General features: G+C 39.0%; 1 long non-coding RNA gene across 1 annotated transcript in view; it reads left to right on the top strand.

The window, feature by feature from the left end:
- LOC306667380 overlaps positions 1-17,863 on the top strand; it is a 36,133-nt gene extending 18,270 nt beyond the window's left edge. Inside the window, exons 2-3 of the long non-coding RNA XR_013765516.1 lie at positions 16,122-16,225; positions 17,269-17,863. This is a non-coding gene — a long non-coding RNA (uncharacterized lncRNA). The remainder of the gene's footprint in view (positions 1-16,121; positions 16,226-17,268) is intronic.
- Positions 17,864-19,634: the final 1,771 nt, after the last annotated feature.

The following is a 19,634-nucleotide window of genomic DNA, read 5'->3' as shown; positions in this document are numbered from 1 at the left end:
GAATTCACTTATGAGTTCTAACAGTTTTCTGGTGGAATTTCCTGGTTCCTCTAAGTATATAATCATATCATCCGCAAATAGGGATAGTTTGAGTTCTTCTTTTCCTATTTGTATTCCTTTAATTTCCTTGGTCTGTCTAATTGCTCTGGCTAGAGTCTCAAGAACGATATTGAATAGGAGTGGTGAAAGAGGGCATCCCTGTCTTGTTCCAGTTTTTAGGGGGAATGCTTTCAGTTTTTCACCGTTTAGAATGATATTAGCCATGGGCTTAGCATAGATGGCCTTTACAATGTTAAGGAATGTTCCCACTATCCCTATTTTTTCTAGTGTTTTGAGCATGAAGGGGTGTTGTATTTTATCAAATGCCTTTTCTGCATCTATTGAAATAATCATGTGGTTCTTGACTTTAAGTCTATTGATATGGTGAATTACATTTATTGATTTCCGGATGTTGAACCAACCTTGCATCCCTGGGATAAAACCCACTTGATCGTGGTGCACTATCTTTTTAATATATTTTTGTATGCGATTTGCTAAAATTTTATTGAGAATTTTTGTGTCAATGTTCATTAATGATATCGGTCTGAAATTTTCTTTCCTCGATTTATCTCTGTCTGGCTTGGGTATCAGGGTAATATTGGTTTCCTAGAATGAGTTTGGGAGGGTACCCTCCTCTTCTATTTCATGGAATACTTTGAGAAGTATTGAAATGAGCTCTTCTTTAAAGATTTTGTAGAACTCGGCTGAGAACCCGTCTGGTCCTGGACTTTTCTTTGTTGGTAGGCTTTTGATGACCTCTTCTACTTCATTACTTGAAATTGATCTATTTAAATTTTGTATGTCCTCCTCGTTCAATTTAGGCAATTCATATGTCTCTAGAAACCTGTTGATGTCTTTGAAATTTTCTATTTGGTTAGAATATAGATTTTCAAAATAGCTTCTAATTATGTTTTGTATTTCAATCGTGTCTGTTGTGATATTTCCTTGTTCATTCCGAATTTTGGTGATTTGGGTTTTCTCTCGTCTTCTCTTTGTTAGAGTGACTAAGGGTTTATCAATTTTGTTTATTTTTTCAAAGAACCAACTATTTATTTTGTCAATTTTTTGTATAGTTTCTTTTGTTTCAATTTCGTTGATTTCAGCTCTGAGTTTAACTATTTCCTGTCTTCTACTACTTTTGATGTTGGTCTGTTCTTCTTTTTCTAGGGCTTTGAGCTGAAGTGTTAGGATGTTTATTTGTTGATTTTTACTTCTTTTATTGAATGCGCTCCATGAAATAAATTTTCCTCTAAATACTGCTTTCATAGTGTCCCAAAGATTTTGATATGATGTTTCTTTGTTCTCATTTACCTCTAGTAATTTTTTAATTTCCTTCCTAATATCTTCTGTTATCCATTCATCATGTAATAGCATATTGTTTAATCTCCAGGTGTTGGAGTAGCTTCTGTTTTTTACTCTTTCATTTATTTCTAACTTCAATCCATTATGATCTGATAGAATACAAGGTAGTGTCTCTATCTTCTTTTATTTGCTTACATTAGCTTTAGGCATAATATATGATCTATTTTAGAGAAGGATCCATGTGCTGCTGAGAAGAAAGTGTATTCGCTCTTGGTTGGATGGTATATTCTATAAATGTCCGTTAAGTCTAAATTATTGATTGTGTTATTGAGATCTATGGTTTCTTTGTTCAATTTTTGTTTGGAAGATCTGTCCAGTGGTGAGAGAGGCGTGTTAAAATCACCTAGTATTATTGTGTTATGGTCTATTTGATTTCTGAAATTGAGAAGGATTTGTTTGACATACATGGATGACCACTGTTTGGGGCATAGATGTTTATGATTGTTATGTCTTGCTGATTTATGGTTCCCTTAAGCAGTATGTAATGTCCTTCTTTATCCCTTTTGACTAGTTTTGACTTGAAGTCCACCTTATCTGTAATGAGGATGGATACCCCAGCTTTTTTGCTGAGTCCACGTGCATAATATGTTTTCCCCCATCCTTTCACCTTTAGTCTATGTGTATCTCTTTCTACGAGGTGAGTCTCTTGCAGGCAACATATTGTTGGATCTTTCTTTTTGATCCAATCTGCCAGTCTATGTCTTTTGATTGATGAGTTCAGGCCATTAATATTCAGGGTTATTATTGAGATATGATTAGTATTCCCGGTCATTTGGTTCATTTTATTTATTTATTTATTTATTTATTTATTTATTTATTTATTTATTTATTTATTTTGAGACGACTTGGTTCTTCCTTTATTTGACAATTCTTTTAGGATGGTTCCTCCCATTGCTGATTTGTTTCTTTGTTTTTCATCTCTTCCTCATGGAATATTTTGCTGAGAATGTTCTGTAATGCTGGCTTTCTTTTTGTAAATTCTTTTAGCTTTTGTTTATCATGGAAGGATTTTATTTTATCATCAAATTTGAAGGTAAGTTTTGCTGGGTATAAGATTCTTGGTTGGCATCCATTTTCTTTCAGGGCTTGAAAAATGTTGTTCCAGGCCCTTCTAGCTTTTAGGGTCTGGATTGAAAAATCTGCTGATATCCGTATTGGTTTCCCCCTGAATGTAATTTGATTCCTCTCTCTTGCGGCCTTTAAAATTCTGTCTTTATTTTGTATGTTGGGCATTTTCATTATAATGTGCCTCGGTGTGGGTCTGTTGTAATTTTGTATATTTGGAGTCCTATAAGCCTCTTGTACTTGATCTTCCATTTCATTCTTTAGATTTGGGAAATTTTCTGATAGTATTTCATTGAATAGATTGTTCATTCCTTTGGTCTGTTTCTCTAAGCCTTCCTCAATTCCAATAATTCTCAAATTTGGCCTCTTCATGATATCCCATAGTTCTTGGAGATTCTGTTCATGATTTCTTACCATCTTCTCTGTTTGTTCAACTTTGTTTTCAAGGTTAAATATTTTATCTTCAATGTCTGATGTTCTGTCTTCCAGGTGTTCTATTCTATTGGTTATGCTTTCTATGGAGTTCTTAATTTGGTTTATTGTTTCCTTCATTTCAAGGATTTCTGTTTGGTTTTTTTTCAATATCTCTAACTCTTTATTGAAGTGATCTTTTGCTTCCTGTATTTGCTCTTTTAACTGTCGATTGGTGCGATCATTCAGTGCCTGCATTTGCTCTTGCATCTCGTCATTTGCTTCCCTGATCATTTTAATTATGTACATTCTGAACTCCCTTTCTGTCATTTCTTCTGCCATGCTGTCGTTGGGTTTCATTGATGTAACATCTAGATTTGTTTGCAGCATTTTCTTTCCTTGTTTTCTCATATTGTTCAGGTATCAGTTGACCGCTGTGATATTGCAGATTTCCTCTATTGTCTTATAATATCCCTGAAGATTTCTATTATATCCCCTCTTAGTCTTCAGTAGCCTGAAATCTTGGAGGAAGTTGATAATGCAGTGCTCCACAAAGGAGCTGACTCCCTAGGGGTGGTGGCCTTCTGGTGGGGTATATTCCCTGCTAGTGGGCAGAGGTACCTTCACTTGCTGATGAATGGTCATCCAGAAGGGAAGTAGGTTATGGGCTGATGCAAGACCAGTTTGGGCCTGTGTCTCTGATTTTACGGTCCTTTTGGGAGAACCTCACCCAACAGGGAGGAGTCATCCGGTGGGGAGGTCTTGCTGGTCGGTTTTCCTCCCAGAGGTTCCGTTCAATTCACAACTACCACCTGGGCTGGGCAGCCTTCTTCTGCAATGTTCCCAGGGACCCGGACCTACCTCCTGGGCCTGGAAGCCTCACCCTTCGCAAACGAATCTCCTTAGGCTGCCTCTCCTCAGAGAAGCTGCCTGCAGTCCTGGAGCCTTCGCTCCGCCCCTCAGTTTGTCTGTGGGGCCCTCCACCAAGAAGCCGTCTAGGACCCTGCTCTGCACTTTTCGCCTGGCTATGTGGCCCCTCCTCTGAGCAGCCACCTGGAGCCCCTTACAATCGCTCCAAGTCCCAGTGACCCGCCACTCGCCTTTTCCTCTGGCAGCCACCTGTTGTTCCGTGCGGTCGCTCTAAGACCAAGTGACCCACCACGCACCACTTTCTCCACCAGGCAGTTACCCAGAGATCTGGTGCGTCACGAGTCCCAAGAACTCACTGTGCACCTTCTTGTCCCGACTGCCTCCCGTAGCCCTGGTGCAGTCACTTCGAGCCCAAGCATCCCGCCGCGCTCCTCCTCCTTCTCCAGACAACACCCCTGTGTTCAGGAACGGATGCTCTGGGACCAAACCACTCACCACGCTGTTCCACCAGATAGCCGCCCAGAGCCCTGGCACAGCTGCTCCAATTCCAAGCGACGTGCCGAGCCCGTATTTCTCCTTCTCCTCTGGGCAGCCCCCTGTGTTCAGGGGTGGTCACGTTCAGTCCAAACAGCTCACCGAGCACCTTCTCCTTTGGGCAGCCTCCCAGAGCGTGGGTGGGTTGCGCCGAGTCCAAGCGCTGTGGTGAACAGCCACCTCTTCAATGCTCCCAGCTGTCTGCGATCACTGCTCCGGCGGGGGGAGGGGCGCCTCGCCGGCAGTTCTACTTTGCAAAGATCCCTGCTTTTGGGGCTACCGCCCCGTCCAGGACTCCTGCCCCGTCCGGGACGCCTGCCCAGTGGGAGATTCTCGCCCGGCTGCTTTGAGTTGGTCCCAAGACTCTCTATATCTCCTCTTCTTGAGTCCTGAGTCCTGGAGCAACACGAAACGCAGCCACCCTCTAGTCCGCCATCTTGAATCAGTTCTTTGTATTTTTGAAACCTAATCAATTCACCTAAAATTGATAAATTTTATTTATAATAAAGATTATAAGATAATTATTTTAAAATCTGACAATAAATGGACTTGATTTTGATTTCTCAGTAATTCCTTTGCCATTAATTAATTCAATAATTTTTAATCTTATTGAATCTCTACAATATTAGCCCATGTCATTGTCACTTCAAGTAAAGCTTGAGTATTTATGATCTTTCTTCCTGCATTAGTCAGCTTTCCATCACTGTGACAGAATGCCCGAGAAAAATGACTTGAAGAGGAAAGATTTATTTTGGCTCAGGGTTTCAGAGACTTCAGCCCCCAGTTACTTGACTCTATGGCTGTGGGCTTGGAGCAAGATAGGGTATCATGAGCATGTGAGGAAGTAAAACTACCCACCTCATGATGCCCAGGAAGCAGAGAAAGAGAGAGGGGCCAGCAACAAAACAAACCCTTCAAAGGCATGCCCCTTGTCATCTACTTTCTCCAACTAGGCCCCATGACCAAAGATTCTACCACCTCCCCATAACACCTACCAGTGGGAGGAAGTCTTCAACAGAGACAGACCAGGTACAAACTATAGCACTCCCACTGACAACCAATTTTATTAAAATCTTAATTTTCAGATTCACTGCTTGGATGGTTTATCAAATATTTAATTCTGGATTGGAAGAATTTTAATTCTAGGTTGAATAATTTTTGAGTAGTAAGAATTGTAAATATGAGGATTATCTTTTTATTTTTCTTACAAAATAAACTTTAAGTTCAATATAGTTTAAATCAACAAAATTAAAAAAAAATTGACACCAGAATATGAAAACCCACCCCAAATGAAGCAAAATAAATAATCTAAAGGATCCCCAGGGCATTGCAAAATAGCATAGAAAGTAAGTAGAAATGAAATCAACTCAAACTTTAAGACAGGCAGATCCTACAGAAAACTGAAAGTGAGGAAAACCCCAATTGTTCCCTGTTCTGTGCTAAAGTGTGGCCATGGTGGGGAGCAGCTTTGGAAAGAGGGTAGCAAGCAGAACTATGTCTCCAGTAAGCCAGACTTCCTCCCCAAGGTCTGGTCCCCGCAAACCTGCTGAGCTGATCACACAGGACAGCAGCAATGCCCCAGAAGGCTCTGCAGCACCCCACCCCAACCCATCCAGCCTCCTCACAAGTCCCAGGAGGAGAGCTCCTGTCGGGTGCACGTGGGTAGGCCAGTGCTCAGATCAGTCTGGCCTGCTGAAAATTTCCAGCTGGTGGGCTCAACAACAGTGGCCTGTAGCCAGACCTGAGCCACAGAGAAGAAGAGCATCTCAGATCTGGATCTTGCCTGAAGAGTATATGCACCCAGAGGTCCATTCTCATAGACTCTCAGAGGCTTTGGCCTCTTCTCAGACTCTCAGAACAGCAGGGGACCGAGCCAGAGTGAATCTGTGTGTTTAATGAAGCAAGAGAGAAAAAAATCATTAAGACATGAATATAGATTAGGCAGACAGTATTATTCTTGGCTCTCTTGGGTCTCTTGTTCATGTTCCCATTGAAACTGTGAAGAATTGGGTCAAGGGGGAAGAATGTAGAAAATGGGAGGCACTGACAGAACTCAAGGCACTTAATTTCAAATTAGATTTAAAGGAGGAGTTTTTGTCTTCCCTAGAGGTTTTTACTATACATCATCCTTACGAGAGTTTTCTTTTGTGATAAGGAGGATGATATTCATGTTCAAAAATACTTTGTGTGACCTAAAACCCACAAGGGAAACGATTCAATTTGCACCAACTTTGTAGATGAAAAGAAGGCTGTGATACACATCTCAAGAGAAGTAGATTGGAATCTTTTTTTGCTTTGTTCTCTCTTTCTCTCCTAAGTTTGACATCATTCATTACCTTCTAAGGCCAATTGGATTAATAGTCCTCTTTCATTAAAAAAAAAAAAAGACAATATTCAGCAAATTTTGCAAGGTTGTCATGGAAATGTGAAAAGTATTCAGATTGAGGAATGCCATGCTAAATATTAAGATTTTGTTTTTACTTAATGATTTGAATCTTTGCTTTCTTTTTCACATCTTGATTTTTTTCAGTTCTACTAAGTATCTGTTGGTACCCAACAGTAAGTACCTGGGGTGTTATGAAGTTGCTTGAGATAGGGATTCTACTCTAAAGAGTTTAAAGTAATCAAAACTATAGCAAGACATCAAGTCACCCCAGCTAGAAGGGCTATTATCCAACCAAACCAAACCAAACCAAATACTGGTGGGGATGTGAAGAAAAAGGGACAATACACTATTGGTGGGAATATACATTAGTATAGTCATTATGTGAAACAGTTTGGAGTCAGAGGTTCATCAAAAAATTAAAAATTCAACTATCACATGATTCAGTTATACCCATTCCTGGGTATATGTTATGGTTTGGATGTGAGGTGTCCCCAAAAAGCTCATGTGTGAGACAATGTAAGGAAGGTTCAGAGGAGAAATGATTGGGTTTTGAGAGTCTTAACCAGTGAATTGATTCCCTCATGGGATTAACTGAGTGATAACTGGAGGCGGGTAGAGTGTGATTATATATATATATATATATATATATATATATATATATATATATATATATTTGCATTTGGCAAGTGGAGTCTCTCTGCTTTCTGATCACTGTGATGTAAGCTGCTGCTTCCACTACCCTCTTCTGCCATGATGTGCAGCCTCACCTTGATCCCTGAGGAATGGAGTCAGCCTTCAATGGACTAAGACCTCTGAAACCATGAGCCCTTAAACTTCTCCTCCTATAATTGTGCTTGTCAGATCATTTAGTCACACTCCCAAAATAGCTAAGACAGTATATATGCAAACAAAATGAAATCAGCATGCTGAAAGATACACCTGAATTGTCTGTGTTTATTTTGGCACTGTTTCCAATAGCTAAGACAAGGAACCAGCCCAGGTTCTCAAACAACAGATAAAGAAAATATGGTGTGTGGGTGTGTGGGTGTGTACACACACCATAACTGAGTATTATTCGGCTATAAAGAAGAATGAAATCCTATTATCAGGAAAATTGATGAAATTTGAGAACATTAAATGAAACAAGCCAGACACAGAAAGACAATTACTACATGATCTCTCATATGTAGAAGCCAAAGTATGGTCAACCTGAAAGTGGACTAGTGATTACTATGGAGTGGGAAGCATAAGGGAGAAGGTGGATAAAGGGAGACTGGCTTGGATCTGCTTATGTTCTACGCATTCATGGAGATATCACACTGAACACCATTCATATGTACAATTAATATGTGCTAATAAAAATTAAATAAGAAAGGCTGTCTGAACTTTAAAAATACCAATAAGGTAATATGAGAGAGAAAACAATAAAGTGAGAGAGAAAGTGAAAAAAAAGAAGGGTGATGTGGGGAGGTAGGGAGGAAAGGGAAGGAGAAGTTACTTGGTATTACATCTGTGCCATTTTCTCCAAGTTAGGATCCAGTTTGACCTTCCCATTCATCCTAGGATGGTGTTATTAACATTGTAGAGTTTATTTGTGGATTAGAATTCCACTTCTGCCAACCATTAGCAAGTTATGCAAGCCTCACTTTTCTTATCTGTCAATTGTTGATATTAAAGTCTGTCATGCTGTCTATCAAAGACATCATTACCAGTATGACTATACATTAGTTTTATCACCTGCATTTATTTTTCCTGTATTTCTTATTTCAAAATTACAGACCTTGCAAGCCTTTCCATTGCTAATTATTTCTATTTCAGTGTCTTTTATAGATCTCAATGTGTTGCTTTTCACCAAAATAAAAAAAAATCAAGCTATTATAACTACATTGTTGAACTACAATTTTTTAAAATAGCAGGTAATGAGTTTTATCTGACATGTCACTGCATCTGTGTCATTGATCTTTCCATCACTTTGACAAAATATCTAAGATAAATGACTTCAAGAAGGAAGGTTTAGTTTGGTTCACAGTTTCAAAAGTTCCAGCCCATGGTCATTTGGGGCCTGTAGTGAGGCAAAACATAAAATAAAGGCAGTGCTGTTTCTTCTGAGGCAGTGGAGTTCTTGGTAGAGCAAGGAGGCTTATCTCATGGTAGCCAGGAAATGGAGAGAAAGAGACAGGCAGTAGCTGGGGTTCCAATACCCACTTCAATGACATGCCTCCACTAGGTCCCACATCTAAAGGCTTCACCACCTCCCAATAGGATGGCAGGCTGGTGACCAAGCCTTGTGGGTCTTTGGGGGACATTTATGAGCCAATCCATAGCTGCATCCGAGATGGAAAGTTCAACCTCTCTTTTGTTTATTTGTGAATCGGCTGCTGTATCTATGATCATTTATTTCCTTCTTTCCTTGTATCAATTTATTTTTTAAACCATTATGTGCTATTTTCTTAAATGGATCTTTTATAAATATTACATATTTTTAAAATTTAGGTTAACTTTGTCTCACTAGATTCTAAGACTATAAGATCTTTTTAATGCCAAGTTGAAAGTTTGACTCTGGAAATTTAAAAGTTTATTTACAATTTAAAAAATCATCATTTTTCCTTTACTCCCTCCTTTCCTCTCTGTCTTTCCCTTCCTTCCTTTCTCCCTTCCATCTTTCCCTCCTTCCTTCCTTAAAATCTTGTGTAGCACTTGCTGTGTGCTGGGTTCTAAGTGCTTTACAGATATTAGCTCATGTAATCTAGCCACAAATATGTGAGGCAAGAGGTGCTGGTAATTATTTCAGTATTGCAGAGGAGGAAACTAAGGTATGGAGAGACCAGGTGAATTTCCCATGTTCATAATGTTCACAGAGTTGCACAGAGAAGATTCCAAGCAGCCTGCCCCTGGATCATGACACTCTTTTCACATAACTAAACACAGATGGTTGATTTAGGATAAAATGTGCCAGAGGGGACCCTAAAGAGGGAGGTCGTGAGATGATGTCTCTAATCTATAAAAGTGTCTGAACCAGAACTACCCCTGAACTGAGCTCCTGGGAAGCCAGGGCAACAGCAGGAGCAGTGACCTCAGCACAAAGCACAGCTAGCCAGAGTGGAGAGCCTGTGTGGTGACTAAGAATAGAAAACTCTGGGAAAATAGAACTGAGGTCACCATATTTGTACACTACATTTATGGAGCTTATGCAGAAGCCCTGCCGAATTGCCAGGCCTCATTCTCTGTACTGCCCTTGGGCAGAGGGATTTGACAGCTCAGTTCTTCAGCCCTGCTCCCCAACAAAGAGACTGGGTCTACACAGGTACTGCCCAGTACAGGTACCATGGTGATGAAACAGGGCCAACTGTAGGGTCATTCAAGCTTTCAGCTGCTCCTACCTTCAGCTGCTTCTACATTCAACTCCTTGGCTTTTCCTTTAAGCTTTAATTTCTGATTCCTAAAGAGAATAAGTGCAGTGTTTAGCCTTTAGAGATGCATGGAGTCTTTCTTCTATGTCCATCGTGCCCCCTGTGGGCCTGCTTCTCCTGTGTGGAAGGTCCTTGGCTAATGGAATCGACTCCATCAGGATGGCCTTCCTCGACACCCAGAAGGTTCCCACTTCCTTTCCTTCACTCTCTGTATCTCACCAGACTCCAGCTTGTGCTGATTTTGCCTTCTACTGACAGACACACCACTTACTTCTCTCCATTCCTTTGGCCCAGTATTAATTCAGGCATTCTGCTTGTAGTGCCTGGGCAGTTATATTCTCTTCCTGCATCTAACTTTTCCTTTGCTCAGTAAATTTTCCAAGGTCTCTGGTTAGCCCACATTTCTGCTTAAAGACTTCCCCAAACCGGTTTAGGCTCAGAAAACTATACCTCAAAGTGAAGGCCTTAGAAGCAGCCTCATAAGCAAGATTTCTCATTCTCTTGCCCTCATTCTCCTGAAAGCAAGTCAAAGAAACTGAGTTCCTCTTCCTAAATGCTCTTTTTTTCCAAGAGCCTGCGATAAAACCAAAACATATTACTCTTTCTCCTGTCTTTCTCATTCAGAGTTGGCCATAATGAAATTAATACTCATTCTAGAAGGATCTGGTCCCAAATTCAGGAGGAAGAAATGCTACAAATGAGGAGCAAAAAAGAACCTGAACAGGTCTTGCTGGGTTTCCTCTTAGTCTATTACTAGTAGCTCCTACCCCTGTGTCCAGTCTCATTTCTACAGGTCTGTCCATGATTCACTGAGAACAAGTATAAAAATGGAGTGTTTACTGGGGGTTCATGGATCTTCAATGTGAAGGCTCCTTTGTCATGTGACTATTATCAAATAAATTTGCAATCCTTTTAACTTGTCTTTGCTAAAGAGGTGTTAGACATGATCCTCCATGGTGGGTAGGAAAGGGATCAACCCCTTTTCTACTTGTACAGTCTCCCCTGGTAGGAAGACCCTTGCGGGTACTTAGTACTTGTTTGAGGCAGATGACTGAATTGCTGATGACATAAGATCCCTGCATCCCATCTTCCTCAGGATGTCAGGCTGAGCGGGTGGACGCTTACTGTATTTTCATTTTGTGATGCTATAGGGTTTCCCTCTCTACTGTTTCAGACCTACAATGTCTGCATAACAAATTTTATATATTGAATCCCCTTTGGCTAATTACCTGGTGTGGTTGTAGACAAGTCAACAACCATAGGAAGTCAGAGAGAGCAAGGTAACAGGCCATATGGTGCCAACTGGGTATTTCTGGGAAAGAAAGAAAATGCTTATACTCACAAGGATACACTCTGGATGGGGCCTCTCCCCAGAAAGTGGGCAAAGCAGGTAAATAGGACATCATTCTCTTTAGTACCTCAGTTTTGACTGTTTGAACAAGGAAATCAGAAGTTAAATGTATTCATTTTACCACAGTCTGAAATTTACAGGGTAAAAACCAAGGATGTTTTTCCTATACTTATAGACTCACTCAGTATAAAACTTCTGATAACAGATGTGTGGGTTGAGGTGTTTCCATACACACCAACCTAGCACTTCTGCAGTAGATTCTGTAGCAGCTACCAGCTGAGTGTCCTCTAATTCAGTTCAGTTCTGACACTGTCATGGTTTGTTGAGGAGAATCCTGGGGTGTACCAGACATGGATCCAAGGTATGGACTGGGCTTGAGCACAGAACACTGGGCTGTCATCATGTCACATGAGAACACTCTGTGATGACCCAATGCCTCTTGGGCCTCCCTGGTCCCCAGTAGAAGTCTACTCTTCCCTGTAGTACAGTAGTGTAAACATGTAACCTGAGCAGTGGCCTGGCTATCTCATTAAAATGATTGGTTCTCACTTCATATATAAACTATTGCACTTCCTGAATAAATTGAGTCTGTGTCACAGAACCTGGCTCCCGGTGTCTGGGCAAAGGGGCACCGTCCACTCACTCCCTTCCCGAGAGGCCAACCCATATCTGACAACAGTTTGTATCTGAAATATCCCCCACAAAGCTCACAAATTAGGCAATGCAGCCATGTTCAGAGATGGAATGATTGCGGCTCTGACCTAATCAGTGGATTAACCATTTGATGGATTAGTAATTGGAATGGACAACTGTGTGGTAATTGTAGGCAGGTAGGGCATGGCTGGAGGAGGCAGGTCACTGGGGTTGTGACCTTGGGATCTACAACTGTCTCTGGATCCTTCCCCCAGCCTCTCTGTTTTTCTCTCTCCTGCCTGACTGCCATAAGCTGAACAACTTTCCTCTTCCATACCCTTCCACCATGATGTTTCTGCAATGGAATCTGCCAACCATGGACTTAGATCTCTAAAACTGTGAGTCAAAATAAACTTTTCCTTCTATGAGCTGTTCTTGTCCAGCATTGTTGTCACATGAAAAACTGATTACACAGAGACTATTCCTGAGGATAGTATTGAAATGCAAAGGTTAAGGGCTCAGTCCCACAAGACTGCCATAGTCATGTCTGAGCTCCAAAACTTCTGACCAATTGACTGTAAATTGATGATTCTCATGACTTCTCCCTCAGGCTTGAATAATTTCTTCAGTCTACTCACAGACCTCAAGGAAGCACTTTATTCATGTTATTCTATTTTAAAATATATCTAAATATACAAATGAAGAGATATACAGGGAGAGAAAGGTGGGAAGGGGTATGGAGCACTTCGGGTATAGTCCCCTCCAGGAACCTCCAAGTATTGCTATCCAAAGTTCATTAGAACCCTGTCCTTTGGGATTTTATAGAAATCCCATTACAAAGGCAAGATTGATTAATTAATTAATTGCTCATTAGTGGTAAAACTCAAACTCTAACCCTTTTTCCCTTCCCAGAGATTACAGGAAGTGTATAAAATACCAACCTTCTGATCAAGACTTGGTGTTTCCTGAGAGCAGCCACCATCTTAGCTATATAGGGGCCCTATCCATCAGTCATCTCACTAACCTACCAAAAATACTCTTATCATTCCATAGGGTCTAAGAATTTTAGGATACGTATATCGAGAAATTGGACAGAGGAAGATCAAACATATATTTCACAGTATCCCACATTTCAAAATAGCAAAAAAGAATTAGCTAGCAATATTACAGAGTTATGAAAAAAGAACAGTTTATGTGGGAGGATGAAGAAGGATTAAAAGTCTTTGTTAGCCTAAGAAATATATTTCATACAATATGACAGCCATGATTTTGCAGATCATAGGACACCACACAAGAGGTCTATCAAGGGTTGTAAAATAAGCTTTTTTTGTTGGAGACTGATTTATTGAAGTCCCCATCTCAATGACAGCATAGTGAAAGACATAGGCAAGATTTCCCTCCATAGGGGATAGAAAAGGGGGTAGTTCACAGAGTCAATACTTGGCATTTTTAAGAATGGAGGCACCTTTTCAGGTGACAGTCTCTCCTTTGTCTGGCAATGTTCAATGCGCAAGTCCATGTCTGCCGGCTCATCCAAATGATTCAACACCATACTGTGATCCAGTCAACAAGTGTGGAAAATCCAGTCCTCACTGTAGATCAATGAAAATTATATAGCAGAGGTAATAGTAGTTAAAGAAGAAATTGCTATGTAAGTTTTGCTGTCCTATTTCTGTGAGATGTATTATCCATTACCAATCTAAAGCAAAAGACAACAGTGCTTATTTTTCCATTAACATTTTAAAGGCTAAAAACTTGAACAGTAGCATTTGTTTTCAGTTTTATATGACAAATATTTGATTAATCTCTACAGTTTTGTAATGCCTATATAATATTCTATTTAATTTACTTAATTTTCAAATCCTAATGTAATTAAACCATATTTTCTGCTAATATAAATGACACATTAGTGAATAGTCTTTAGACATGTGACTCTTTGCTTTCTGGAATTACCCTGGCATAAGTTAATTACAGAGGAGATTACTTTGTTAAAGAATCTAATCACCATGTCACACAATGGCTGGCATGTGGAGTTACCACAATGAAAGGAGTTAACCACAAGTGTAAGCTCTTAATACTCCAGGTTTTTGCCTCTAGCAGTTCATAAGTTCACCAATTTTATTGCAGTCTCCATAATGCTATATTTCTTCATTAGTAGCTACAAAAGTTGCCTTTATCTTGCTTCAATTTGTATGTGCTTCATTACTATTAAGAATTAATTGTTTAAAAGTGTCATTTATTATAGAGATTTCTTTGTACATGAATTGTTGATAGCACAGTAGAGATCCATTTAGATTATTTCTAAATCTGGTTTACTATGCATGGATATCTTCTAATCTTTGATATGGCTATGATAAAGAAAAGATCATTTGTACTGGATTAAATCCCCAGGCAACCATATATATAAAATGATAGCTAATGTGGACAACTCCTAAGAAGAAGAGTTATTACAGATACTTTTTAAAATAAACTAGTAAACTTCCAACTCAGTTGCCAAGAAGATATTTAAAATTAAAAATAAATGCTATACTCAGGGTTTTATGGGAAATTTATTGAGATTATGATGACAGCTAAGAAAATATGCCCAGGATCCATGAGCAGTGTGATCAAATCAATAGTCACTGAAATTCATAGTGCAAACATTAAAGTTATGTAGAAGCAAAACAAAGAGACAAAAACAAAAAAAGGCTAAAAGATTATAAAGATAACAGCATGGAGGACTGGGGATATAACTCAGTTGGTAGAGTGCTTGCCTTGCAAGCACAAGACCCCAGGTTCAATCTTTAGTGAATTTAAAAAGTTATTTCTTCTAGTACTCTATCCCACTATCAATAAAAGATGAGGTCTTTCACCTCTTAGTTTGATTTATTCCCATTTTATTTTATTTTATTAAGGATATTGTGAAAGGAATAGTTTTCCTGATTTCTTTCTCTACAGATTCATTATCAGAGTATAGGAAAGCAATTGATTTATGTATGTTGATCTTGTATCCTGCTGATTTGCTGAATTTGTTTATTAGCTGTAGAAGTTTTCTGGTAGAGTTTTTTGGGTCTTCTAAATATTGGATCATGTCGTCAGCAGATAATTTGACTTCTTTTCCTATTTGTATCCTGTTATGCTATGTACATATATGAATATACCACAGTGAATTTCATCTTTATGTATATCTATGAAACACTAATTTAAACAAATTACAAATAAATAGAAAGGAGATTGGTAAAGTAGAGGAAAAGAGAGGGAACTGGATAGGGAAAGAGTAAATACTGGAAACAGAAGTGGAGCAAATTATATCCCATGTTTGTATGATTTTGTCAAAATGAACACCAGTATTGTATATAACTATAATGCATTGAAAAAAAAGAAATGCAATAATAAGCAAATTCTATCTTATAAAAAGGAGCATTTAAAGAGGAACTTCAAATAGCACAATGACTCAACTGACCAGCATAGTTCTCAAACATTTCAATCCATTACTTTGTAACCTGAGTTCTATGGATATTTGATAACCTGCATTTGGGGAAAGGAGGTTCTTGGTCTTTGTAGGCTGGGTGACTTACAAATGATAGAAATTTATTTTTCATAGTTTTGGAAGCTAGAAGTTCAGGATCAAGGCACAGCAGATTTGGTGTTTGGGAAGGACCTGTTTCTTGGTTGACAGATGGCATCTTCTGGCTGTGTCTTCACGTGGCAGAAGGAGCAAGGCAGCTCTCTGGGGACTCTCTAATCCCATTATGATGGTTCCGTCCTCATATCCTAATAATCTCACAATGTCCCACCTCCTAATGCCATCATATTGGAGATTGGGGCTAAACATGAACTTTGGAGAAATATATATAGTCAATCTATAGCAGGTTCTATAGATTTGACAAAAATTTTAATCTATACCCAAAGAAAGGAGGACAAGGGGGAGGAAAAGTCATTGAGATAAGTCCACAAATAAGGAGAAAAACTTGAACCCATAGTTTTATCACAGAATATTATAATCATGAAATTCTAGAAAAGAAGAATCCTCAGACTTCATCCAATCCACCAGCATTGTTTCTGTTTCTCTCTGGTATAGGACCCAGAAGCGCCTGACTGACATATACACCAGAGAATCTCCTGACTGAGCAGGATTAACACCAACTCTACGCTACCATTTCCCTGAATCTATTTTCAAAAAAGGTACCATTAACCTCACTGCTCAATCTGATGGATTGCTTTCAACAATGATCTTATTTTCCTCTGTTCCATCTGGCAGGGCTGGCCATACCTGCATTAAATTCTGTTCTAGTTCTCATTCTCCCTCAGTCTATGTCCTTTGTCCAATTCCTTCCATTTTGCCTTGAAAGGGTTTTCACCTCATTGGCCATTTCTCCCTGCCTCTTTTGGCTTTCCTAGAACAAAAAATGTTATCTCTTCTTATCATGTTTACAAACATTTCCTGTCCAAATTAAAGCAAGAAACTCAGTTTTATGCAAGAATAAGCTATCAATTCTTAAACATGGCACATAGATGCTATCCCATGTTCTATTTTCTCTCCTGCAGCTTTCCTTCTGCTTTAGCCTCTTACACACTATAGATTCAGTCATCTTTATGTCCTGATTGTGATTTTTTTCACAAACTATTAAGCCCCTTAAACTCAGTGAGGAAAACAGTGAAGATTGCATAAAATCTAGTGACTGAACAAGCAGTTAATGTGTTCAAATCCATATACTATAACAAGTTATGAAATTGCCAATATTAAGCCACTGTGGAATTTCAAATTAGCAAATTCATATGGGTCACCTGATATCAGTGCATTTGGGAGCAAATACTACAAAGTTAAAGCATTGTTTATGAGTTCTTAGCAGTTCTTTATCAAGGAAGAGTTGCTCTAATACCAGACAATACCTTTCTCCTACACCACCCCCCCTTTTTTGGTAGTCCTAGGGATCAAAATGAGGATCAGATACATGTTAAGCAAATGCTGTGCCACTGAGCTATCCTGCCAGTTTTATTTTTACATTTTTCTATTTGCAAGAACATACAGTAAATGGTATAGAGTTCTAATTCATAAAAACAAAGACAAAATTTCCTAAAATAACATCTGAAAATACATATGGGTTGAAGTTTCTTAAATTTCTTCCTTTATGTCAAAGGAGGAAGGGGAATCATGGTTTCTGAAAAATAGCTCTCTGGGGCCAAATTGACTAGGTAAATGTTTCTATCAATCTGTGACATTTCAGGCAAAATTCTCATTTGCAAACATCATAAAACAATGAGAACTTCGTAAGCTCCAACAACTCACTTCTATATGAAAGCAAGAAGGATACTGACAAAAAAATCCTCAAGACCATTTAAGTGGCAAGCCAACTCTTCCTTCCACCATGAAGCATAAGGAAGGTCAAGGGCTCAGCTCTCAGACATCCTTATTGTGAAATAAGCCAGAGAAGTGTCTGCTACTCCATGCTGCTGTCTCCTCTAAAAGGGGGACCCTTTCAGATGCAGATCCCTTCTCCTCTCCACTGTCTCTAGTAGAGATGAATGTAAAGACCAGGGAAGAAATGGAACTCTGAGGATATGGCACTCCTGTGACACCAAACTAAAAAGCTGTGAAAATCTATCAGAGTGGTTGCTTAAAGTTCCTGCCTTGAAATAATTTTGAGTTGTAGTGTTACCAAAAAGCCCAGAATAATAACATCCTATTTTACAGATGAAACACATTCACATATAAAGTTGAACTTATGCTTGAAAATAATTTTTTGAGGTCATACTTAGTCACAATCATTCCATCTCAAAGGAATTGCTTGGGGTAGAATACACGGTTTACAAGTGAGTCAGTTCAGGTCATCTGATTTGGATATTCTGTCTGTTCCTTCAGTCACATTTTCCTTTAGCAGCAGATGTGGGGTCCTCACATTATTGATGCTCATACTCTATAACTCAGTCTCAGGAAAGAAAAAAGTCAATCTCACTAACTGACAGACCACTGAAAATTCATCTGATCTACCTTCTTCCTGCTTCAGTATCCTAATGCTGAGGGCTTTACTGCAGGGTTGGGGCGGGGGAGTAGAGAGCGATTAACCTTCTAAACTTAACCTTTGAATAACAAGTAACAATAAATAAACACAAAGATCCACAGCAAGAAAATATATCCAAGAATGTTCTTGAAAATAAATTTTAACTGAGTATGGTGACGCATGCCTGTAATCCCATTGACTTGGGAGGCTGAGGCAGGAGGATCATGAGTTTGAAGCCAGTCTCAGCAATTTAGTGAGGTCCTAGGCATTTTAACAAGCTCCTGTATCAAAATGAAAAAATAAAAACAAGGGCTGACGATGTTGCTCAGTGGTTAAGCATCCCTGAGTTCAATCCCCAGTCCAAAAAAAAACACACAAGAAAGAAAATAAATTTTCAAGTTTTCAGAAGCAGAGAGAATATAGAGCTACCATTTTGATCTACTGACTAGCCAAAATAAAGGCACATTTGTGCTTGTCAGTTACAAAACTAATTTTCAAGATTTTAGGACAAGGATTCTTTGGGCTTCCTATTTCCCATTAGTGGCCTGATGTTAAAACTAGACTTAGTTCTAGTTTTATCATATTATCTACAACATATGGTAATACTTTAAATAAAGGTAGGGTGGTATCCTTGATCCTACTAATAAAATGGGGCCGTCTTTTCTCAGACTCTGTGGCACCACTTCAGTACAGCGTTAAACCTTGTGACTCGGGACAGGAACTTTTATTGGCGCCTACCAGAACAATCTGTGTTTGAATCAATTTCCTGGTTTGCATTATAAACTTTGTGGATTTCTGCACAAGCAATTTGGGAAAAGCAAGCTCTAATTAAATCACTTGACTGAAGAATCTGTGCAGGTTCAAAGGGAATTGGTCCTTCCCCCACTGAAAAGCCACTAGCTGCTGTTAGCTTTCAGCCTAACGGCTTTTGTCTTGAGTCTAGGAGGCATGTCACACCTGGACAGCACATATGTCCAACCGGGTGTATGTTCTGGCTTCTTTTCCACACTGGAGTTTTGTTTAAAATCACTGTATAATGTGAATATGATACATATTGGAGAATGAAATAAGGCACAAATTACCACTAGCTTAACAAACCTATTTGTTCTTATATTTTCTTTCTGTTCTTGTGTAATGAAAAAAATAGTTTTGGAGTTTTAGAGGAGGTATAGCAATTTGATTCACTGGTTATAGTAAATATAATAAGGATCTATGCAGGAAAGATTCTCTTTAGAAATACCTCCTGCTTCATCAGGATACTAGACTTGATTACTGGATAGTCAGGATTTCCCATTTCTTTTGTCCTGTTCAGATAACATTGAAATATGCATTCACTTCTTTGTCATAGGTGTTAAGAAAGATTTCTAAGCACAGCATTGAAGAGACAGAAGATCTGGATGTCTAGAAAATGTTGTGATGGAGGATTTTAATTTTTTTATTTTATCTTTGAGAATATGATCACCACATTAAATTGCCATCATAAACATAAGTAGGTATCAATGTCACCATGTCTTCTAGGATTTAAGTATTATCATGACTGATCATTATGGCTGAAGTTACTACTTACAAAGTTTATAAAGTGAAAAAAATAA

Source organism: Sciurus vulgaris (genome assembly GCF_902686455.1).
Source record: "Sciurus vulgaris genome assembly, chromosome: 8".
Taxonomy (NCBI): domain Eukaryota; kingdom Metazoa; phylum Chordata; class Mammalia; order Rodentia; family Sciuridae; genus Sciurus; species Sciurus vulgaris.
Note: the sequence above shows the minus strand (reverse complement) of the source record. Positions and strands in the feature narration are given on the sequence as shown.